General features: G+C 50.6%; 1 non-coding gene and 2 pseudogenes across 1 annotated transcript; 2 read left to right on the top strand and 1 right to left on the bottom strand.

Annotated features, from left to right (window-relative positions):
• LOC120381451 overlaps nucleotides 1–16,911 on the bottom strand; it is a 45,982-nt pseudogene extending 29,071 nt beyond the window's left edge.
• The window catches only part of LOC120381421, a 429,094-nt pseudogene that overhangs the window by 370,787 nt on the left and 33,304 nt on the right, over nucleotides 1–25,003 (top strand).
• TRNAT-AGU lies at nucleotides 5,197–5,270 on the top strand. The gene has a single exon. It is a non-coding gene; the product is annotated as a tRNA-Thr (tRNA).

Below are 25,003 nucleotides of genomic sequence, written 5' to 3'. Positions count from 1 at the left end.
CACAGGCTAATCCTGCTGCAGATGAAAAGGAAACTGGGAGTGATTCTTTGCTGTGCAGCCATGGAAACAGTGACCCAATTGCACTGCAGTGAATGTGCTGGGGAAGGCTGGACTTTACAGGCAGGTGGAAATAGTGGATCCTAGAAATACCTGGAGTCCCCCACACCGCATCTGCCACCAGAGTTGGATGTTGAGCCGCTCACAGAGTCCCCCACCACCATTACTTTCTAGCAGGGGATTGCAGCACCCCCCACCCACTCAGAGGTGAAAGTAAGCCGGTCTGGTCTGGTACGGCGTACTGGCAAGAGCCAGTATGCCGTGCTGGACCACACCGGCTTCCACGGCGGGGATTGAAATGGCTCTGGACTGCCCACGGCCAGGGCTCCGGCAGCCGGGCTGGGGCCAGGATTGAAAGGGCTCAGAGCTCCCCAGGGCTGCGGGCAGCCCAGAGTCCTTTGAATCCCGGCCACAGCTCTGGCGGCTGGGCTGGGGGCCAGGATTTAAAGGGCTCAGGCTCCCCTCAGCGGCAGCAGACCATTAATGCAGAGAAGCAGAAAAATTCATCTAACACAGAACTGGTTCTGACTTATTTCCTTGGTCTTAAAGGAGAACAACAAGGACCTGAGTCTCCTCCCTGTCAATAACCCCCTGCTCAGCCAATCAGGGTAGAGACTGAGGATGGGAGGCTGAGGGTTCTCACCAGAGAGCCCAAAGGATGGCCCAGGTCACTGGTGGGGATCACTGCCCGAGCACTAGTTCAGCCCCACATTTTTGGGTGGACCTCCCACAGTGGGAGCTGCAGAGCAGAGCTCCACAACAAACACACACACCCCTCCCTCCCTGTGTTGGGAGGGGAACAGGAGAAAGGACAAAAGAAGCAAGAGACGAAGAGAAAAGAGGGAGGGAGGAAAAAGTGAAACAAAAAGGACAAACCCTAATGTCCCCAGTGATTCTAAGGGACAAAATCCCAGGTGTGGAATAAAATTCTGCCTCCTTAAGCTCCTGTTTTCCATGCCTAGAATTCAACTGTCACCTGATGGATCAGACTGAACAGGTTTCAAACCTCCAGGAGGCTCTTACCTTCTAAACAGGGACGGCTGTTTTCTAGTAAAATCACTAAAAGGGAAGGAGAAAACTCGAAAGAGGTTCCTCCTGGCGCTCACGTCCGTGAACCCGAATACTCTCTCAGTCCTCAGAGAGAGACCTGGAGAAGGAGACTTGCTGGAGCAAAGCCACAGGGGTCTCTGAGGTTTCCCTGGCCCCTCGCCCCTCTCCTGCCTGGCTGATGTCAGCATCTCTCTGTGAGGTCACCACCTCCCCACCACCTTTGACCAATAGTCTGAGGTCCTGCAAAAGGCCTTTGTGATGTCACTGCCACACCCCTCCCTTGCTGGGCTAATGTCCTGCCCCTGGCCAGGCACTTTGGAGGTTTGAACTGCTCCCTGTGGATCACCCCACTCAAGGAGCGTTCGTTCTAGGCAGCAAGCCGGCTAGACAGGGAAACATCAGACGCTGCTCCCAATGCTACACTCAGTTTTTCGGAAATTAGTCGACTTTATGGCCAGAAGAGACCATTAGAGCATCTAATCTGACCCCCTGCATATCTCAGGCCTCCTGTATGACACAATAGCTACTTTTGGGCAAACACATTCCAGAAAGGCATCTAGTCTAGATGAAATGACATCAGGAGATGGCAAATCCACCACTTTCCTTGGAAGCTTGTTCTTGTGGTGAATTATCCTCGGTGTTGAATATTTGTGCCTTAATTGTAATGTGAATTTGTCTCTTTTCACCTTCCAGCCATTGGGTCTGGTTAGGCCTTTCTCTGCTAGATTAAAGAGCCCTTTAATAGCCAATAGTTTCTCTCCATTAAGGCACTTCAAGGCTTCAATGAAGTCACCTTTCAATCTTCTTTGATAAGCTAATCAGGTTGAGCTCTTTCAATAGCTCACTAGAAGGCATTTTTCTCCAGCCCTCAGAACATTTGGTGGCTCTTTGCTGCCCCAGCTCCAATTTCACAATATCTTTTTCAAATGAAGACACCAAAACTGGAGGCAGTATTCCAATATCAGTCTCACTGAGGCCGTGTCACCTCCTGTGACGTTACTGACATAATCTGTAACTGTATAGATCACCATTGCAACCGCTGTTCTATATTTGCAGCCAATACTGTAGAAAGGTTGTCGTGTAAGAGGTCCATGGAGAGGTTCTGACTGAATTATTATAATGATGGTATCTCTAGATGTGTATCATCTTCGTAGTTAAAGTTATGAATATTGGATCTATGCTGTCCCTATTTCAAATTTGCGCTCTCCTTCCGGGAAACACCCCAGCCAGACAAGCTGGTGTCAGTTCTGCCTAGCGTGCTTGATGGCCCATTAAGGACCATCAGCTATACAATCGACCCATTGAGCGAAGGCAGATACACCTTGTGACTCAGCAAGGTCTGCAGGGACCTGCCTATGGACAGAACTCTAAGGTTTTCTGTGCCACGTGCTGGATAGAGTGTCCTTGGGACAAAGAAAGCAAAGACCACATGGCAAGAGACTAGAAAAGGCTGATGCCTCGTCTCCATCTTGTCTTCATTCCTGTTTCATACCTCTGGAGGGACTTTGCTACAAACTGAAGCTCTGCACCAAGAACTGAATGCCCCATCCCAGAGGAGGATGTACTCCAGAGACTTGATTTGAACCTGCAGTTTATTCCATCACCGCTACAAGCCTGAACCAAGAACTTTGCCATTACTGTATGTGAAGGGTTAAAATCCATGTGCGTTTTGTATAACAACCTGATCTATGGATTGTGCCAGCTCTTTTCCAGACCCAAAGTCCAGAGTATGGTCAAGGGACCAGAGGCCTAGCAAATAGTGATCAGCTAAGAGAAAGCTGGGTAAACAGAAAGCCTTGCTTGCTAAGATAGGCCTGGTCAGCAAATTGCCAGGTGTTGGAGCTAAGAACTAAAGAATTGTGTCTTATTCAGAGTTGCAGATTGAACAAAGAATCCCTATTCCTATTGTGTTTGTTTCTTCTGTAGGGAGACGTTCTTCCCACAGATCCAACCTCGAGTTTATGAAAAGTTGGCACATGTCAGTATAAGATATGGCATCCTTCCACCTCCCTTCCAAGGGACCAATGCCTGCCTTAAGACACACAGAAAACAATCTTTATTGCCATATACTTTAACTGTTTCTTTTCTGTAACCCCTAGGAATGTACCTGTTGGACAATCAAAGGAGTTGCTCCTTCCTATGGATCCCAAATCAGAATTCAACATATATATTTTATACTAATAACATTTTATCAAAGTATTAATGAAATGTTAACTTGCTAACTTGAGACCATGGGTGGAGACATTATCTAATCTGTTAATCATTGGCTAATGTGCTTATCCTGTCTTGCAAAACCTGTCCCGGGGTGTGGAACTGCCTAGCCTCTCACTTTCCCCCGCCCGTGGAAAATCTATATATTCTATTGTAATTAATTAATTACCAGTGTCTCTGAGCCTAATAAGCCCACTCCGCCAGCACTGTGTGTAATAAAGTCCTATTCTTGACCTCTACACGGTGTAGATTTATGTCCTTCACAGACACTTGCTGAATAAAGAGGAGATTCAGCATCCAGCTTGGCTGAATGTGTCTCCTCTCCCCACAGCTTGGTGATCTTTTGAGGAAATGGAGAAGACTGCCTTTGCCTGGCTGTACATCGCTTGCAAAAGAAACAGGTCTTTTTGGTGACAAGTGTTGAAAGGAGCCATTAGACAAATGTGGAGACAGGAAAAATGTCCCCCAATTGAACTGGCATCTGTGGATGCTGAAGCCACAACACAGAGCGCTAAACACTATATGAGAATGGGTGGTGTCAGAAGAGTCTCTACCAAAGCCTTTTCCCACCAGCAGGGGCCTCTCTGTGCACAGTGCTCCTGGTAGCGTGATGGCTGCAGGCAGTGGAGAACTCCATTTTGGCATCTCTTTTGTGGTGAACATCTGCAGTGGCTATTAAAAGGTCTCTAGATAGTGATCTTTGTGAAGAGCTGGCTGAAGAACCTTCCTACTAACCAGGAGAGCCTGGCTTGGCCTGCCAGTTCTTCCTTGCCGAACCTAGTGTGTCTGTTGGCTCCTTTTTTTGTATCTCTTTTCAGAAAAAGAAAAGATCTGTCAGCAGAATCCTTCTAAGTGCTTGTTCAAGACAGAGAGAGCCTTCCTTGCGGCTAAGTCTTGGTGCCATGGGGCATGCCTCACTGCAGCACCTCCTGCTGACCATCCTAGCAATTAGCTCTGGTTCACCGGTGCGCCTTCATCTAGTAGCGTCTGGCCACCATCTGTTCTATCATTAGGACCCATGTCGCTCTCAGGACTTCAGTGTCCTCTTATGGACACAGCCCTCTGGCTGTGCCCCACTCAGTTCTCTCCCCCCTGCTGGGGGGGGGGGGGGATGTCCTCTACCCAGACACTTGCCTCAGTGGCCAGCTGCAGTCCAGGGTGTAGCCACCTGTGTCAGTGGCTACTGAGGCAAAAAGTGTGAACCTCCAACCCTGCCATCTGTTTCCCTGGACCATTTCCCAACAGACCTAGAACCTTCCTCCACCTTTGTATCAGGGCCTTAGTCTGGCAGTAGTCAGCCAGGAGGTCACTCATGCACCCATTACCCCAGCACTGCTCTGATCATGGTGCCCTCCCGGCTCCTTCCTTCCTTCACAGCAGCCAATCCTCCCTCCTCAAACTCCAAGGAGTGACTAACTCTTGCTGTGCTGAGCAGCTCTTTATATATGGGCTGCTCCAGCAAGCCTTCTCCTGATTGGCTCTCCCAATAAGCCCTTTCTTGATAGGCTGGGTTCTGCACAGCCTCTTCAAGGCTGCCTTAATCTTTCTCCTGCTTGTTTGGGGCAGACAGCCCACCACACATGGAAAGTGGCAAATGAGAAGTCTGGAGCTGAAGGAAAGGTTACCATGACTCAGAACTGAACCGAGGTTGCTGCGACTGAAACACAGATCACTAACCATTATCTGATCACAGTGACTGGTGGGAGAGGCACATGTTAGAAGCCCTCTGTCTACTCAGCTGTGGCTTTCTGTGCACAGAGAGCCAGACACCTGAAGGTCTGCAAGTCTTGAGGGAAATGGGGAATGTCTGTACTTTAGAATTTGCGGGTGTTGACTTGAACCATCAAATGAAACAGTTGCAAATACTTTCTTCAGGCAGGCACCATGGCTTAGCTGGCTAAAGCACCTGTCTAGTAAACAGGAGATCCAGGGTTCAACTCCCAGTGGTGCCTTGGTGTATGGCTTTTGTCTCCTCTGCTCACATTTTCCTGTGTCTTCCTAGGAAACAGAAGAGGCCTCCCTTGGTATCCAAGTCATTGTTTGCTAAGGAAAAGGCTTCTTTGGAGAGAAGCATTGGAAACAATCAAATCACAAACCTGGAGTTGATGAAAACGCTGCTATGACTGGCATTGGCATGGCAGTTGCTTCAACTGCAATTGCTGCAACATGAGAGCCTGCACCACACATCCTTGTGATTCCCTGGAGATGTTCACACACAGATGTCATGTCACCTTCCTTTTGATTGTCATTGATGAAAAATGGAGCGGTTGGGAGAAAAGTCCCAGAGAGTCGCACCGTGGCTAAGCTGGGTGACTCGCCTGCCAGGTAAAGTGGAGTTAGGGATGCAGCTCCCAGTAGCGCCTTAACAAATGTGTCTGCTCTTCCCACCTTTTGGTGAATCTTTTGCGGAAACAGAGAAGACTGCCTCTGCCTTGCAATGCAAATGCTTGCAAAAGAAACCAGTTGTTTTTTCTGACAAGTGTCAGAAGGAGGCACATAAGAAATGTGGAGACAAGGAAAAGGTCATCGTAACTCAACTTGCATCCATGGCTCTTGAGGCAGAACGCAGAGCACTAAGCATTGTATGACCACAGCAAAATCTAAACTTTACACCTTATTACACTAGGCAGTAGTTAGGTCAAGCAATTTTCTCATCCTACTGGATGTTACCCTCCTTAATACATAGAATTTCCCCTAAAACCTGGATTACTGTCCTCAGATGACCTTCATTTTCTCAGGATTCCCGCTGCTTCCAGCATAGGTGGGGGAGGAGAAAGGCAAAAACATGATGCCACAGTCTCCGATTTTATATCCTTAGTTCAAGTGTCTAGAAGAGACTTGCCCAGACGTGACTGGGTGGGCTCTGCTGAGTCACTAGGTTGGGGAATCCTCCTGGTGTGGTCTTGTGCAACTGAGTCATAGACTTGAGCAGTCCCCACAGTGTTGTGTTTGGGCATCTGTCACTGAATTGGAAATCCCTTAATTACAATTCCTCTGCTGATTCATGGCTGTTGAACACCCTCCTTGGCAGGGGTCACTAGCAAAATTCTAGCCTATTTCAGTAACAACCATACAGCAAAATGCATAACTTCACACACCCTCATGCTATACATATTTGGACAGAATAACCGATTTAAGCAGATCATGACTTTTCATATGATAACTTACATGGAATGGTTTGTAGGACATATCACAGCCATATAGGAATGATGACTATGTGAGCTACAGGGAGCTATTTTGAAGTACATCATGTCACAAAAGCCGCTAGAGACTGGCCTTTGGGAAGAGCTGGCTGAAGAGCCTTCTGAGTAACTGAGAGATCCAGGCTTGGCCCTGCCAGTTTGTGCTTGTGAACTAAACTTGTCTGTTGGGCTCCCTTTTTTGTGTCTCTTTCGCAGAAACAGAGCAGAAGTTCTTGGCCAATCCTTGAAAGTGCTTGTTCAAGACACAGGGAGCCTCTGTGCTGGGGCAGGGGTAGGGGTGCAGGAGGTGGTCGGGGGTGGAGGTGCTTACCTCGGGCAGCACAGCTCCCAAAGTGACTGGCACACACTCCCCTCCGGCAGTGGCTCCTAGGCAGTGGGATACGGGGGCGGGTCAGCTGTGGCGTTTGCACTCAGGGCTGCAGGGATATGCCGGCCACTTCCAGGAGCAGTGTGGCAGGGAAGGAGGGGGCAGAGTGGGCAGGGAGCCGCCTTAGCGCTGCTGGCACATCTCCGTGTGTCGCTTGGGGAGGCATCAGGTCTCTGTGGGCTGCCTGGGGCAGGGGCAGGGGCAGGGGCCGAGGGGGCTCAGGTCACCCCTTTGCCTCCCCTTTCCAGGCTCCCAGCCCATCTTGCCGGCCGACAGGGATTTTAGGGTGCAGCAGCGCAGGGAGCAGGAAGGGGGAACCACAGCGGCTGCCTCCCCCACATGCAGGAAAATGGCTTGACCTGCTGGCCCCACAGACTAAGGCACCAGGCCTCCAGCTTGCCCCATTTGACCCAATGGGTTGATCTTGTGGCCAGAATTATTTGCAGTCGGGATTTCCCCCAACAGTGCCCCACAGGGGTCCAGGGTCAGCTCCAGCACAGGCCACACAGGAAGGCTTAATGCTCGAGCTGCAGCACGTGCTGGGCAGGCTTAAGGCTGGGCTCCCCATGGCAGGAGAGAAGAAGAAGACTCGGCCCCTGGAGGGGCAGGCTGGGGCTTCCTGGATCCCATTTGCTCACAGCCAGCGCCCTGCCCCCACTCCCATGTCATCAATGGCGCCCCCAGGTCAGCCAGAATGGAGCAGCGGTTTTCACTGCACCAAGTCCACTTACGGCTTACAGGCAACTCCCAGACCCACCACAGCCCACCATGTCGGCCAGAAAGGAGCCCACTCAGCCTCGCCATTGCTGCTTTTCCGTCCCCCCAGAACCTCGCTTCTCCTGGGCTGCAAGGAGCCATCCCTGGGAAGCCAAGAGGCAGGCACAGGATTCTGCCTCCCAGCAGCCAACCGCACCTCCCCCGGCTTTGCAGAACGAATGGTGACGCTCTACTAACCCCATTTAGCCACATTGAGGCGCTTAGCTTCTGCCCTGCCTTCCTCAGCTCGACTTTCCTCTTTTCCCCCATTCCTGCCTCACTTCCTCCTTTGGCAAGTCACGCAGAGGAGGCCAGCAGGAAGAGCCGGCCTCCACCGGCCAACCTCCCAGGGCAGAGGAGGCCAAGCCACAAGCCTCCAAAAGGCAACACGCCGCACTCCTCTAGGTTCTCCAGCCTGACGCCAAGGTGCTTTCTCCACTGCTGTCAGCACCCTCTGTCATGCGGGGGTTGGAGTTATCCCAGGGACAGGCCAATAGGAGAAGGAGGAGGCCTTCCTGAACAGCAAGGGGATCTGGGAAAAGGAAGCCAGCATGTTTCTGCCTGGTTTTGAACTAGGGACCTTTTGCGTGTTAGGGAAACGTGATAACCACTACACTACAGAAACGCCATCTGCTTGGTTGTTGCTCACCCTCACACAGACCGATGGACAAACCTGGAGAAAGTGGTGACAGCCCTTCAATGGGTCAGCTGGCAGAGCAGAGGACTGGAGCCGGGACACAGGAAGTCGTCCTTATGTCGCCTTTGTGACTCCAGCTTGAGGGAGAGCTTCTTTTTCTTCCCCTTGCTGACAAAGAGCAAGAGAAGAATGAAAGGTCAGGTGGGCCAACTCGGTGCAGAAGCCCATGCTGCCTTTTCCTGCTGCATAGCCTGAAATGAGGGACTCGTGGCAGTTAAAGGAACTGCTGCACTCTCAGAAAACATCCCACCCGTTTACAAAGGGGGATAGAAGAGCCTGTTAGTCTAGCACGCTCCCAACTGAACTACTTCAGCAGCTGCTTGGTTTCTTTTTGGCCTCCTGCTTTTCTGTCTGGGATGTTGTTGTCAGCTGTGGCACAGAAAAAGGACGTTATTGCGAGCGGCCCACAAAGACAAGATTCACTTTTGCCTTCCTTGCTCGGCTTTACTTGCTTCCTCGCCCTATTCCTGCCTTAGTTCCTGGGTTTCCTGAAGGCGACGGGGGGCCAGCAGTAACAGGAGGAAGTTGGGCAGCTAGACCCTGGTGGCAAAAGTCCTGCCACCACTTGCCACCCCACTCTCTTCTCCCAGCGTCACTTATTGGCCACCACGGACTTGGGGCCCAGCAGCGCAACGGAAGGCAGTGGACAGAGCCACCCTCGCCTTGGAGCTCCGGCTCATTAAACCACATCTTCAGTTGCTGATGGCCAATGAGAGACCGACATCGCTTGCTATTTTAGCACTTGGAAATGCCATTGGTCAGTCACTGGATCTCTGTAATGCTGTTACAGAACAAAGGAAAATAGAATCTCAGTGTGACATTCTATACCTTTGGGGGAGCGGCTGTAACTCCCATAATCCTCATTTTCATATCATCGTGATCTTACATATAGAGCATGACTTGTAAGGTATCAGGGAAAGGATATGATCTGCTGAAAGTCACTTCTCTACCCATAGATGTAGACCATTCATGCATATGAAGTTATGAGAATTGTGCAGTGTGGTTGTCACTGTGCTGTAAGGTGGGGGAGTCAGCCAAATATTAGCTTCCCAGTGGCAACAGCAAGGAAAGTAACCAACACCCGGACAGGGTGTCAAACAACCCATCAACAGCCATTGTCCAGCAAGGGAGCTACAATGCAATGACTCACCTGCATGAGGACACTGCATGAGGAATTGCTCAGACTTGCTTGGAGAGACGCAGTGATGCTCACCTGACTCTGAGGGGGGAGGGGGGCAAAGCCATGAGGGAAGAAATGACATGATAAAAGGAGAGACATTCGCCAGGCTTTATCTCTCTCTGTCACCTACATCTACAGACACCCCCACACCAAGCAACTGAAGTGCTGATGAAAGGGGAGAGCCTGGCTGAAAAGCCACCAGCCAGCCTGTGGTGAGGAGCATCTAAGTTTGTAAGGGTACTGAAAGGGTTAAGATCAGCTTAGAATTAAAAGCAATAAGGAGTCCGGTGGCACCTTAAGGACTAACAGATTTATTTGGGCATAAGCGTTCGTGGGTAAAAAGCCCACTTCTTCAGATGCATGGAGTGAAAATTGCAGATAGAGGCATAAATATAGATTGGAACATGAAGTGACGGGAGTTACCGTACAAGGGGAGAACCAGTGTTGAAGGCTAATTCAGTCAGGGTGGATGTGGTCCTCTCCACATAATTGATGGGGAGGTGTCAATACCAAGAGAGGGAAAATTGCTTTTGTCGTGAACCAGCTACTCCCAGTCCTTATTGAAGCTCAAATTAATGGTGTTAAGTTTGCAAATCAATTGTAACTCTGCAATTTCTCTTTGAAGTCTGTTTTTGAAGGTTTTTTGAATGGCTACTTTGAATTGTTGGGTGTGAATGTGTAAACATGCTATTGACTATACAAGTCCCATATGGTCTTGTGATTTGGATTCCTGGTTTTCACTCAGGCGGCCTGGGTTCAAGTCCCAGTGTGGGAACAATGCAGAGTTTTTGCTCAGAGTGGAGGCAGGAAATGAAAGGAATGGGAAGGGATCCTGCCACCAGGGGAGTTGGACAGTGTTGGAAGGGGACCCCAGAAGTGGGGGTGGGGGAGATGAGGGAAGGATCCCAGCTCTGTGGGAAGTTGACATTCTGGAGAGCACAGGCCTAGCATGGGGGGTGGGAAGAGTGAGTGTGTCCCTCTAAACTCACCACCAGCAGACTTGGAAGAATTATGTATTTGTTGGTAAATGTCAATTTCTGTGTAAACACACGACCCAATGGCAAAATCTTTCCATCGATAATCATCAAAACTAACAGATGGACAAAGTAAGAAACATGTTGCTTGAGAACTTATCCTATTCTAATCCTCTAGGGTTCCCTTTTGCCTTAGGCACCACCACGTGGGCATTTCATATCCCTCCTCATTTTTCACACAGACACACAATTTCCTTTGCACAGATCCATGAACAGCAAAACCTCCCTGTGTCTATTGTCTGAGCCAGGGCATTCGATTCCACTGAAACCTTCTCTCCTGCAATGGCAATGGTCAGACAGAGGGAATGCGTCCACCTTCCCCCTGGCAGTGAGATATTCACTCTCCTCTTCATGCTACTGCTGTTATTCCATGAGTCATCAAGGATGGAATAAAAAGCTGAGTTTCTCCAGGGTGAGGAAAGAAAGGAGCCACCAACGCCCTCAAAAATCTCAATGCCCAGAGAAAACCTGCCTCTGTTATTGGACTCCCAGAGGTGCTGGCAATACAACGGGAAAAGGGACTGTCTGAATTGCCAAGGCAGGGAATGAACAATCTACAGCAACATCATTAACCACAAACACACCCTCATCATGCTCCAGACAGTAGGGAAATGGGCAGGAATTCTTGCGGTTCAGCCATGGCCACACGTACAGAGCTGCACAGTAGTGAGTGTGCTGGGGAAGCTGGTCTGAGCAATTTGTAATGACCCTTCAGTGAGAACAGAACCTGAGTGTAGAAAGGCCCCTGTGTTAAGTGGTTGTGGCTGAGGCCTTAGGTAGCTGGGCTAGAAAACCATGGGTGTCTTTCTGTGAAGGTTTGATCCTTGCCAGCTAGGCAAGGCTGGTGTGTGGTGTCTCCGTGGCGGCACTTCCAGGGTCTGATCACAACAGTGCCACAGGGAGCCAAGCCTAGACATATTCAGAGGCTAAGGCCAGATCAATGTTTCAAACAGTGAGTCTAGGCTGCTGCAGCTCAGTAATGGAGATGCTCTATGCCAGGGTTTCTCAAACGTCCTTTCACTGCAACCTCCTTCTGCCAAAATAACTTAATACGTAGCCCTGGAAAGAGGGACCAAGCACCAAGCCCCTCCACTCGGGGCGGGGGGGGCAAAACCAAAGCCTGAGGGATTCAGCCCTAGGTTGGGGGGCTCACACTTTTGGCTTCAGCCCCAGGACCCAACAAGTCTAATACCAGCCCTGGTGACCCCATTAAAACAGGGTCACAACCCACTTTGTGGTCCTGACCCACAGCTTGAGAACCACTGCTCCATGCTGAGGGGGGAGAGTTTTCCTGTTGGTGTAGTCAATCCACTTCCCCAGGAGGTGGCAGCTCTGCCATGGGGAGAAGCTATATCAGTGGGGGTGCAAGCTGTGGTGTTTACCACATTTAAGAAGTTTAATCAAACCCCATTTTTAAAACCACCTCTGGTCTGGGAATGGCAAAGGAGCTCGATGAAGCAGGGTCTGTCCTTCAAAGTCCTGGAGATCACAATTCCATATTCCTGTTGTAATGGGGGTATAGCTCAGTGGTAGAGTGTTTGATTGCAGATCAAGTGGTCCTTTATTCAAACCCAGGTGTCCTCTTAAAAAAAAAATTCATTTTCATTCTTCATTATGTTCAGGAGCTCCACCATATGAGGATGTTTGAAATGAATGTGAACACTCAACATTTTGCTGTCCAAATGCATAAAAACCTAGCAAACCTGTCCATCAGCTGAAATCAGTTCCAATCCTCTAAGTGTCTAGTTTATGTTTTCATCAATTAAACAAAAGGGATCATTCCCTGAAGCAGAGCGCAAGTTTGAAATACAGGCAGCATAGAGCCAATATTCATAATATGAACTACAAAAAAATGATACATATCTAGAGATAGCATAATTATAATCAGCCAATCAGAACCTCTCCATAGACCCCTTACACGACCACTTCTCTGTAATATTGGCTGCAAATATAGAACAGTGGTCGCAATGGTGATCTATACAGTTATAGATTATGTCAATAACATCACAGGAGGTGACACAGCATCAGTGAGACTGATACTGGAATACTGCCTCCAGTTTTGGTGTCCTCATTTGAAAAAGATGTTGTGAAATTGGAGCTGGGGCAGCAAAGAGCCACCTAATGTTCTGAGGACTAGAAAAAATACCTTCTAGTGAGCTATTGAAAGAGCTCAACCTGATTAGCTTATCAAAAGAAGATTGAAAGGTGACTTAATTGAAGTGCCTTAATGGAGAGAAAAGATTGGGTATTTAAGGGCTCTTTAATCTAGCAGAGAAAGGCATAAGAAGACCCAATGGCTGGAAGGTGAAGAGAGAGAAATTCATATTACAACTAAGGCACAAAAATTCAACAGCGAGGATGATTCACCACAAGAACAAGCTATCATGGAAAGTGATGGATTCGCCATCTCCTGATGTCATTTAATGAAGACTAGATGCATTTCTGGAATGTGTTTGCCCCAAAAGTAGCTCTTGTGTCACACAGGAGGCCTGTGATATGCAGGGGATCAGATTAGATGCTCTAATGGTCTTTTCTGGCAATAAAGTCGACTAATTTCTGAAAAACTGAGTGTAGCATTGGGAGCAGCGTCTGATGTTTCCCTGTCTAGCCGGCTTGCTGCCTAGAATGAACGCTCCTTGAGTGGGGTGATCCCCAGGGAGTAGCTCAAACCTGCAAAGTGCCTGGCCAGGGGCAGGACATTAGCACAGCAAGGGAGGGGTGTGGCAGTGACATCACAAAGGCCTTTTGCAGGACCTCAGACTATTGGTCAGAGGTGGTGGGGAGGTGGTGACCTCACAGAGAGATGCTGACATCAGCCAGGCAGGACGGGGGCGAGGGGCCAGGGAAACCTCAGAGACCCCTATGGCTTTGCTTCAGCAAGTCTCCTTCTCCAGGTCTCTCTCTGAGGACTGAGAGAGTATTCGGGTTCACGGACGTGAGCGCCAGGAGGAACCTCTTTCGAGTTTTCTCCTTCCCTTTTAGTGATTTTACTAGAAAACAGCCATCCCTGTTTAGAAGGTAAGAGCCTCCTGGAGGTTTGAAAGCTGTTCAGTCTGATCCATCTGGTGACAGTTGAATTCTAGGCATGGAAGACACGAGCTTAAGGAGGCAGATCTTTATTCTGCACCTGGGATTTTGTCCCTTAGAATCACTGGGGACATTAGGGTTTGTTCTTTTTGCTTCCCCTCTTCCTCCCTCCTCTTTTTCTCTTGCTTCCTTTGTCCTTTTACCTGTTCCCCTCCCAACATCGGGGGTGTGTGTGTGTGTGGGTGTGTGTGTGTGTGGCGGGGCAGTGCTCTGCAGCTCCCACTGTGGGAGGTCCACCCAAAAATATGGGGCTGAAATAGTGCTCGGGCAGTGATCCCATCAGTGACCTGGGCCATCCTTTGGGCTCGCTGGTGAGAACCCTCAGCCTCCCGTCCTCAGTCTCTACCCTGATTGGCTGAGCAGCGGGTTATTGACAGGGAGGAGACTCAGGTCCTTGTTGGTCTCTTTTAAGAGCAAGGAAATAAGTCAGAACCAGTTCTATGTTTGATGAATTTTGCTGCTTCTCTGCATTAATGGTCTCTGAGCAGTTCATGATTCTCTCTAACATTGCAGTTCTCCTCTAATACTTGCTGAATAATTACTGTCACTGTTGTTGGTCTGGAGCTCATCAGAGCACTTTATTCAGGTCATTCACTGTCTGAAATTCAGTTTGATGGTAAGTTTGAAAATCAGGGCTCTTGGGTTCTCTTCCCAACTCCGCCACTGGCTGGGTGTGTGACCTAAGACAAGTCAATTCTCCTTTCTCAGCCTTAGCTTCTCCCTCTTTCAAGTAGGGATAATAATGATCCGCTCATACCTACCTCACGGTGCGTGGAGGCAGGGTCGGCTCTAGGTTTTTTGCCGTTCCAAGCAAAAAAAATGTTGGCTGCCCCCACCCTCAGCCCTGGGGTCCCCCGCCAGAGGAGCCTGCTAACTGAGCCCCCATCCCCACAGCCCCCTGCCACCCCAGCCCTGGGCTCTCCCCCCGCCCCCCGACACCCTGTGCCAACAACATAGGTTTGTTCCCAGTCCGCCCAGGCTGAGCTGCTCCCGTTTGTACTCCGTCTCCAGTCGGCGCATGCCCAGAGAGGGTGAGGGGGTGTGGCCTCTTCAGCCCAAATGTTGGGATTAGCTAGGAGATTTCTGCAGGAGTAACCTCCTGTAGGGACTGGGTCACAAATACCTTGGGAACCAAATACCTGGGCGTTTTCCTAGTTCCGAATCACTTGCTGTGGAATTCTATCCCTGGATCATCTGAGACAATATTGACTTAAAGAACTGAACTACCCTGTGCACTTACTTCGGTCAGTTGCACCCATTTGGGGTCTGCTGCTGTTCACCTTTTCAGAGTGGAGATTTAAACATACGACTGTTTCTTTGATAATATGTCCAACAGCTTGGAGTATTCTCTCCTGTTGACTGAACTGCATCTGAATTTTAACCATGTCATCATGCAGGAATAGGGGGAAAAACAAACCTGAAGTAAAAAAATGGTAATTTGTCTGAAATTTCCCAAAAAATCTGAGCTACATTCTGTCAAACAAAACTAATATGCAGTAATATGACCAAGGAGCCTTCATGAAAGATAGAAAACCCATATCACAGAGAGGTAGAAGACACTTTCATTTTAATTTAAAAGTGAAATTCCAGACTAGGTTACATCTGATGTCTCAGAATCAGGATGAGAGATTCTCCCATGATCCACTGAAACCTGCTTCACCCGGCGCTTTCTCATGCACCCGACGAAGCGGGTATTCACCCACAAAAGCTCATGCTCCAAAAGTCTGATAGTCTATAAGGTGCCACAGGTTTCTTTGCTGCTTTTACAGATCCAGACTAACATGGCTCCCCCTCTGATACCTCTCTCATTAGTGTTATTTACAGGAGTTTTAGCACCTTCATAACGGGAGAAAAAACAGCCGACCTTCCCAGAAGCAGCTTTGCCATTGAGGGAAAAGGGGATTTGAACGGTGCTTGGGATCCATTTGAAATCCCCTTCCAAGTCTGACACTTTAATCGCCTGCCAGACTGACTCTGATTTAGGATCAAAGACGTGTACAAGCACCATTCCCAAGCATGGACAGCCAAGAACATGACCCCACCAGACACGTTGGGAAGCGAAGGAATACGAAGGGGTGAACTGTGTATGGCTCAAGCACAAGGTAACAGTTCTGGGGTGATGGGGAAGGATGGAATGTCTGAGTCGCCCCATCTCCTTCCAGTGTCACAGAGCCTAAAATGACCCTTATTTCCCTGACACTGCTCCAGCTCTTCATCATATTTAAATATATTTTAAAGGAGAAAAAAAAGTCAGCAAAATAACTGCTGTTCTGCACAATCCAGGGTAATGTGAGAACAACTGGGAATGAGGAAATCTGTCCTCAAAGAGGAACTTGACGTCTCTAACAATAACTTTGCACTGGCAGGAGGAGTATAAATGTGAATCTCCAGGTTTGTTTAGAAAAGGAAATGTGATGATGGTTAGCTCAGACAGGAGGAAATGTGCAAGATAACTCCACCGACTATCCATGGCCCATGTCTTTAGTGCAAGAATAGTTCTCTTTTTACATCAGGAAAGTGAACTCAAGCTAGCTAACTCCATGACAACCACAGTGATGAGACCCAGGTAGATTTTATCTCAACGTAGCTGGTTGAAGACACCCCCCATCTCCCCCACCTGGGGTGATGACATTCCTGGTAGAAAGGACACACGCTCCAATGACTCACAGGACAATGGAGTTGATACAAAGGACCACAGGATCCAGCCCAAAGACGGGCGAGCTTCAAAAGTGGGCAACTCATGTATGGGGAGCTGAGGAACTACAGTGTGCAAAAGATGCAAACAGCCTTAACACTCACTACTGTCAACAGAATTAAAGAAAAAATCTCCTGACAGCTCTAGAGAGGGTTTTTATGAAGTTTATCTCCTTTACGAATTCTCTGATGTTTAGAAAGGCCTGAGCTATGAGTGAAGCTTTTCCCACACTCGCAGCATTCATATGGTCTCTCTCCAGTGTGGACTCTGTAATGTGTAACAAGGGTTGAGCTCCGAGAGAAGCTTTTCCCACATTCACTGCATTCATAGGGTTTCTCTCCTGTGTGGACTCTCTGGTGAGAGATAAGAGGTGAGTGAAACTTTTCCTGCACTCACTGCATTCATAGGGTCTCTCTCCTGTGTGGATCCTCTGATGCACAGTAAGGTGTGAGCTCCGAGAGAAGCTTTTTCCACACTTGCAACATTCATAGGGTCTCTCTCCTGTGTGGACTCTCTGGTGAGAGATAAGGGAGGAGAAGTGACTGAAACTTTTCCCGCACTCACGGCATTCATAAGGTCTCTCTCCTGTGTGGATCCTCTGATGCACAGTAAGGTTTGAGCTCTGAGAGAAGCTTTTTCCACACTCGCAACATTCGTAGGGTTTCTCTCCCATGTGCGTTGTCTGATGAGAGATAAGGGCTGATCTCTGAGTGAAGCTTTTCCCGCACTTGCAGCATTCGTAGGGTCGCTCTTCTGTGTGGATTCTCTGATGAGAGATAAGGGCTGATCTCTGAGTGAAGCTTTTCCCGCACTCACAGCATTCATAGGGTCTTTCTCCTCTGTGTATTCGCTGATGCCTACTAAGGGCTGAGGTATGATTGAAGCGTTTCCCACACTCACAGCATTCGTAGGGTCTCTCTTTCGTGTGGATTATCTCATGTCGAATAAGGGCTGAGCGGTAATGGAAGTTTTTCCCACACTCACTACATGTAGTCTCTCGCTTTTCCGTGAGGATTTTCTCCTGGGACGTAGTTTCCTTGAGGTTCCTGTGAGTTCCCTGACAATTAATGGGTTCATCCACTCTCTCCTCTGAGTGGTTTCCCTGCTCTCTCTCTGGTCTGGGGTAATTTTCACCAGCTTTTCCCTGCTCACGGGGGCTGGACACACTCCCTTTGGCTCTTCGCAGTAACTCCCCATGCGCTTCGGCGAGCTCAGCATCTTCCTGGTGAGGATGCTGCTCCTCGCTCTCCCTCACCACCCCATCACCTGCTAGAAGAGAGGAGAAATCTCAGAACTGGGATGGAAAGGCAGAGAACAAACCCAAGTAAGTGCTGGAGAGACAGAAAATAAAAATCAGGGACTGAACTCCCCCAAACTCTTCCCCACAGGGGACAGTGGAGGGGATCAATTCTGCTCCCCACCCAGGACCGGCCTTTAGGGGGGCCGTACGGGTGCCCCACCCAAGGGGGTGCCGGGCACAGGGTTTGGATTCCCACCTGACCTGCTGCCAAGAGGCTCGCTGGGCTGATGAAAGCGGCACAGGGAGGCAGATAAGCAGCTGCGTGGGGGAGTGGGAGAGACCTGAGCTGCAGGGGGAAATTGGACGACCAGCGTCAGAGCCAGGTGACTGCTCCGGAGCAGAGGGGCCCCTCTCCGCCCTGCTCCACGTGTGCAGCTGCTGCTGTTCCTGTCCCCCAACCCTCCGTTCACCCCCGGAGTCGCCCCGTCCACCCCCGACTGGGAGCATCCTCCTGACTGCTCTGCAGGGGGGAGGTGCTGATTGATGGCGGGGTGATCCCCTCCCCGCAACCCAGGTACCCGGCTTCCACTGAGCTAGGGTGACGGGACAGGGGGAATCTGCGTGTGCTGCTGCCTCTCTGGGGCCGGAGCTGCCGGCAGCTGCTTGTGTCTGAACAAGCCTAGTTCAGGCTCCTGACACTGGGAACTTTCTTAAAGAGACAGCGCGCTCACTCACTCAGGCGCATACTACCTTCACACACACACACACACACACACACACACACACACACACACACACACACACACACACACACACACACACACACACACACACACACACACAGAGTCCTTTACACACTCCCTTCAACATACACACTGTTTAATATCCTCCTCCCAACACACACACACCAGGGCTCCCTGCATCCAGGTCACTTCCCCACCTGGGGGGTGCTGAGACATCAGGAGCAGCTGTTCTCCTGCCCTCCCCTTACGCAGCCTGCAGGGAAGGTGACCTGGGTGCAGGAAGCCCTGACGTCGCTCCTTGCTCCCCTCTCCCAGCCCCCCAGCGCTGTGTGGGGCGGGGGAGCAGCAGTCCAGTGGGGGAGCGAGCAGCAATGCCAGCTGCTTTGTGCATCCAGGTCAGGTTCCCACTTGGGTGCAGGGGGGGATGCCGGGGTTAGAGGCAAAGGGGGCACAGTGCAGGGGTTGGGGGCACAGGAGAGTGGTGCAGGGGGTAGCAGTGAAGGGCTGCATAGAATCATAAAATATCAGGGTTGGAAGGGACCTCAGGATGTATCTAGTCCACCCTCCTGCTCAAAGTAGGACCAATTCCCAACTAAATCATCCCAGCCAGGGCTTTGTCAAGCCGGGCCTTAAAAACCTCTAAGGAAGGAGACTCCACCTCCCTAGGGAACCCATTCCAGTGCTTCACCAACCTCCTAGTGAAATAGTTCTTCCTAGTATCCAACCTAGTCCTCCCCCACTGCAACTTGAGGTCATTACTCCTTGTTCTGTCATCTGCTACCACTGAGAACAGTCTAGATCCAACCCTCCTTCAGCAGTTGAAAGCAGCGATCAAATCCCTCCTCAGTCTTCTCTTCTGCAGACTAAACAAGCCCAGTTCCCTCAGCCTCTCCTCATAAGTCATGTGCTCCAGCCCACTAATCATTTTTCGTTGCCCTCTGCTGGACTCTTTCCAATTTTTCCACATCCTTCTTGTAGTGTGGGGCCCAAAACTGGACACAGTACTCCAGATGAGGCCTCACCAGTGCTGAGTAGAGGGGAACGATCACGTCTCTCGATCTGCTGGCAATGCCCCTATTTATACAGCCCAAAATGCCGTTAGCCTTCTTGGCAACAAGGGCAACTGCTGACTCATATCCAGCTTCTCATCCACTGTAACCCCTAGGTCCTTTTCTGCAGAACTGCTGCCCAGCCATTCGGTCCCTAGTCTGTAGCAGTGAATGGGATTCTTCTGCCCTAAGTGCTGGACTCTGCACTTGTCCTTGTTGAACCTCATCAGGTTTCTTTTGGCCCAATCCTCTAATTTGTCTAGGTCCCTCTGTATCCTATCCCTACCCTCCAGCGTATCTACCACTCTTCCCAGTTTAGTGTCATCTGCAAACTTGCTGACAGTGCAGTCCACGCCATCCTCCAGATCATTCATGATTGCGGCACAGGAGTGGAGTGCAAGGGCTGGGGTGAAGGGGGCACAGTGCAGGGGTTAGGGGTCAGGAGGGGCAGGTGTTGGGGTGCACGAGGGGCAGAGGTTAGGGATTAGGGGTGCAGGAGGGGAGCAGGCATTTGGGGTGCAGGAGGGGAGCAGGCATTTGGGGTGCAGGAGGGGAGCAGGCATTTGGGGCAAAGGGACACAGTGCAGAGGTTTGGGGGAAGGGAACGTGGGTTGCCTAGGGAGCCCATGGAAGCCAGGGGCACCAAAATGCAAGTTCGCCCCAGGTGCCATTTCCCCAAGGCCGGCCCTGCCCACATCCCATCCAAACACTCAGTAGGAAGGGAGGGAGCTCCAGCCAAGGTGTCAATCATCATCTGTAGGAAGCCAGGAGTGAGAGCTGCTGGGGACTGTCCTGAGCTCACAGAGTCTGTGTGGGGAATCCCAGCGGGTTCTCTCAGGCACTTACAGTTTCTGGGTTGGTTTAATGTTTCCTCACCTGTGCAGGGACTTCCCAGGATCTCGCTTTCCATTGAACCAGGGAGATCCAGGACCCACGGCTCTTCCCCTCGTTCCAGCTGGAAGATCAGAGGGTTGGGAAACTGGAAACCCTGCTCAAGGGAAAGAAAACAAAGGAGATCAGGGGAATTCATAGGCCATCTATCATCATAAAAAACATTCTATTAGTTTAACCCCAGTCCATTTTAAACAATAAAATCGCAGGGCCAGCTCCCCAGGTGCTCAAAGGTGCAGAACACTCTGCTTAGGAGGGATTTAACTATCCCCTTCTTCGCGGGAAACACACACAGCCAGACACTCATTATCAAAGTGGCTCCTAAAAAACAGAGACTGGAACTGCATTTCCCAGAAAGTGAAGACTCCAGACAGAGGGTAAGTGTCCCTGGCACTGCTTCTTGCTGACAGACAGGTCCAGAGCCAAAGAGAGAGTCCAGGGGAAGCTGGGAACAGGAAGCATGGGCTGGGAGGGTTCAGTGGAGTAAGGACCAGGAAGGGCAGGGATATCACTGAAGGCAGGATCTCAGCAGCATTAGATGTCAGGAAAGCACATCCTGCGGCATTAGGGAACCTAGCGAGTCAGGTATAAAGGGAGGGAGCATAAAAAACACTGTGTGGAGGAAGCTGGCAAATTAGATGGTGTAGTTCAAGAGCCACAGACCAATTCTTCTGCCAAAGGAGAATGTGAAAAATAAGAATCAGGCCATGTGACTTCTGGTGGGACAAATTCGAAGATCCAAAGAACATGCAGAGAAGAGAGACGGCGGCTCTTGCAGGTGGGGATGGAAAAGGAAGAGTCTCCGTGGTTCATGGAGCCAATTAGTTTGTTTTATCATTCATTGATCATTGTTATGGTGATCTCATATGTTATTTCAGATGTAGTCACTGTGTACAAAATAGATTTAAGTTGAAGGTAGAGGCAGAAGTAAGACAGGTAGAGCCCTGCATGGATACAAAATTTATATCCGCATCCTCTCTGCGATTCGCAAAAATGGTCCATGGATCTCTGCAGATTTTCAGGGCTCTAGGAACAAAATTTGTACCCGCAGCCGATCCACAAAAATGGTCCGAATTCTCCACCAGGAGACGTGATCAAAGCGAAGGGCTAAGGCAATGAATCCTAAAATCTTCTAATATAGGCTGGAAGGGACCTCAAGAAGTCATCTACTCCATTCCCATCGCCCTGTGGCAGGATCAGGTGTAAATATGCCAGAAGTTTGTCTGACCTGTTCTTAAAACCCTCCTGGGACAAGAATTCCACTACCTCTCTTTGTAATCCATTCCAGCACTCCCCTATCCTTATCGCTGGAAAGGTTTTTGTATTACCCACCCTCAACCTCCCTTGCAGCAGATCAAGCCAATTACTTCTCCTCCTACCTTCAGTGGACGTGACGAACAATTAATCACTGCTCTCTTGTAACAACCCTTGACATATTTGAAGACTGTTCTCAGTTCCCCACGCACTCTTTTCTCAAGATTAAACATGCCCAGTTCTTTCAAGCTTCCCTCATAAGTCATGTTCGAGGACCAGGAGGGCGCTTTTTCCTTCTGAATGGAGACGCGCAAGGTGAGGTCAGAGAAAAGGATGTTGGAGTAACTGAGACAGGAGAGGATGACTAAGAGCTGTAGCTGCGCGGATGGATAGGAAAGGCCAATTGTTAAGGATGTTATGCAAAAAGAAAATGCCAGGTGTAGGCACAGCCTGGATAGGAGGCCCCAGAGGGAGCTCCGTAACAAAGGTATTGCACAGTTATGGGCCTGAGTGACAGGCAGCACAATGGTGCTGTCTGCGGCGGTAGAGAAAGAAGGTGGGGGGAGGGCTTGGGGGAAATATTAAGAGCTTTGCTTCAGCTGTTGATCTTTAGCTGATGGCTGGACATCAGTGAGGAGATGGGTGGGGGGGGGGCTGAGATTTCAGTTGCGACAGAAGGAGACAGGCCAGGAGCAGAGAGGCAGAACTGAGAGTCAGGAGCACAGAGATGGTAGCTGAATGTGTGAGTGCGGATGAGATTACCCAGAAATGAGGTGCAGAGGAAGAAAAGAAGAGGCCCGAGGACAGAGCCCCGTGGAACCCAAACAGAAGGCTGGAACGGGGGTCAGCCGGCTCATTCTAAAGACACTCTAATGCAGCGACTGGAGGAGGAGAAGGATGTGACTCATCATGGACTTCTTGATGCCACCTGGCAGAGGGCACAGGGTGCCTAATGTTTTTCTGGGATCCCACGGACCAGGTACACGCATATTCGTTCACCCAAAGGGGTCGTGTCAGGTGTCTGTCGAGGAACTAGTTAGGTAGGTCTTAGGTAGCTCTTAAAAGCTTTGCCAGTCCAGCTCTATTGTTGAAGGTTGTGAAAACATGCACACACACATGCGCACACACGCACACCATCCAACATGGCTCTGCTGGCCAAAGCTCAATTACAGACACAGCTATAGCGGCAAAAGCATCCATTTTTTAAAACAGGAAACTAAATGCTCATAAGCTACATTAATGCAGAGTTAACGTTGCCCAGTGCTGTCTCCTGCCTTGCACCATATGGACGGTGAGTAAACTTAAACCTCTGCAGACCAGGAAATGAAAAGTTAATGTAAACTTTCCCCCAACCCTTAACCCTGTAGCTGGCCAGAACCAGTGAGAATGGTTCTGTGTGGGCCGTGCGAATCCCACATTTATCTGCATGCCTCCAGCTGTGTGCACTGGGCCAGCTGTAGTTGTGACTGGCTGATGGAGGGATGGGTTGCAGCAGCTGGGCAGAGCTGTGCCTGTGCTATGCAGAGAGGTGCATGTGAAACTTGGGGGTCAACTCTGCCTCATTTCCGTGCTGAGTGTTGTAGGCTTTGTCAGCAAAGGTGCCCAAGGGTGTGTTCTTGCCATGGGGGTTGTCAGCACCCTGGTGGCGTATGTTCGAGTGATCTGTGGGGCTTAGTGAGGGGTAAGTGAAGGCAGTGACTCAAAAGGAAAACTCAGGTTGAGGGCAAGGGGGTAGTAACACTGTACAAGTCTCAGATGGCCTGGGTGCAGGAGGTTCAGTACTGGAGAGCAGGCCAGGGGGTAGGAAGCTTCTGTTTGCTATGATGGAGTTGAACCCGAATATTATCTTAGCAAAGAGAAGAGCATATTAGACATTCTGCTGGACTGCTCTGTTCCCAGAGCGCTCTGTAACAGGGGAGGGGAGAGGGCTAGTGTGGGTGTCTCTGGCATGTTGGGGTGATGCTGAAACAGGGCAGAGCAGAGGTGGAATTGTGGGAGTGGCATGAACCTTAACGCTGCGTTTCCCCTTCTAAAAACCGAGGGAACAGGAATCCTTACCCAGCGAGGTCACAGTCTCACAGTTCTCCTGCATGACGGCTCTGCAGAGGGCTCTCTGAGTGGGGTCCAGCAGAGCCCCCTCTTCCCTGGTGAAATACACAGCCACCTCCTCGAAGGTCACCGGCCCCTGAAAGAGCAGGAGCCCAACGCTCAGTACCTGCTGCCCCACTCACAGCCCCACTATTCATGGAGGAAAGGAGCCAATCAAATGGAAGCTCTGAGAGAGTCAGCAGAGTCCTATCCCCATACTGCTGAGAGCAGCCAGGAGACATCTGGGTGAGGGGACGAAGTGAGAGCCCCTCGTCTCTCCCAGCAGATCCACCACAGACCTACTAGCCAGAGGCTGATACAGGAGATGGAGCCCCCAGTAGGGTCCAGGCACAGCCCCATGGTAGAGAACCCAACACCCTCCCCACTGCCAGCAGCTGGATGTGAGGGGCCGGGACATCTTCCCTACACCTCCCTGCTGGGTGCCCCCTTTCCATGTCACACCAGCCCCTGGCTAGCAGGCTGAGGGTTCAGCACTGGAAGTCTGGTCAGTTTTCCCAGCCCCGCCCAGGGAGTTGCTTTGTCTGTTTCCTGTTTCACAAATTAGGGAATTTTCTCCCTCAACACCCAAGTGTTTGTTCCAAGGATCTAGGCCCATGTTAACAACTCCCAGCAGGTTTGTCACACTCTGTCCCCACTCCCTATCCTCACCCATGGTATTCCCTGCCCCCTCCAGCCCTAACTCCCCAGAAGTTGCCACCTCTTCAGTATTTCCTGCCCCTCCCCCTCCAGCAGGAACCCACCAGCAACCCCCCCAATAACCCCTACCTGAGCTGGCGCCACTACAGCCATTTCTCCTGTCCCATGGGAGGCTGGGATGAGCTGGAGCGAGAGGTGGGCGTCATTCTGCAGCCTGGCAGGGGGAGAAGGGCAGTGGTGGAGGTTTCAGAACAGGCTTCAGTTCATTTCACATCACGATTCCCCCAGGCCCTTTCCCTGGGGACAGAGATTGTAGATTCTGCCAGGCTGGGAACATGCTCAGTCCCCACAGTGCAGCACAGACGTGGCCCCCGGCCCCTCCTTTCCCCCTTGTGCTCCCCCCAGCAGCAATAACAAACCAAGACATTTTGAAGCCCTCCCAGCAACAGGGTGTGAACCAAACCCTGGACCAGACCAGACCCAAAGGAGCCCCCTTGGGGGGGGTCCCCCTGCCCCTGCCCCCAGGGCAGCGCACTCCTGCCGCAGGGGGAGCAGGGAGAGTCCGGGGCTGGTTCTTCCTCTCTCTGCCCCTCACCTCGGTCACAGGGAAGTGACCCTGGGCAGGGAGGCTGCAGTGAATGTGCCGGGGTCAGAGATCTGGGAACCTGCCCCTAATTTCCCCTCACACCCTCTCCCGTCCCTCCCCCTTCCCTAGCGCCCTGCCCCGGGCTGGGAGCCGGGGTC

The sequence above is a fragment of the Mauremys reevesii genome, linkage group 14 (genome assembly GCF_016161935.1).
Source record: "Mauremys reevesii isolate NIE-2019 linkage group 14, ASM1616193v1, whole genome shotgun sequence".
Classification (NCBI taxonomy): Eukaryota; Metazoa; Chordata; order Testudines; family Geoemydidae; genus Mauremys; species Mauremys reevesii.
This window is presented reverse-complemented; position numbering and strand designations above follow the sequence as displayed.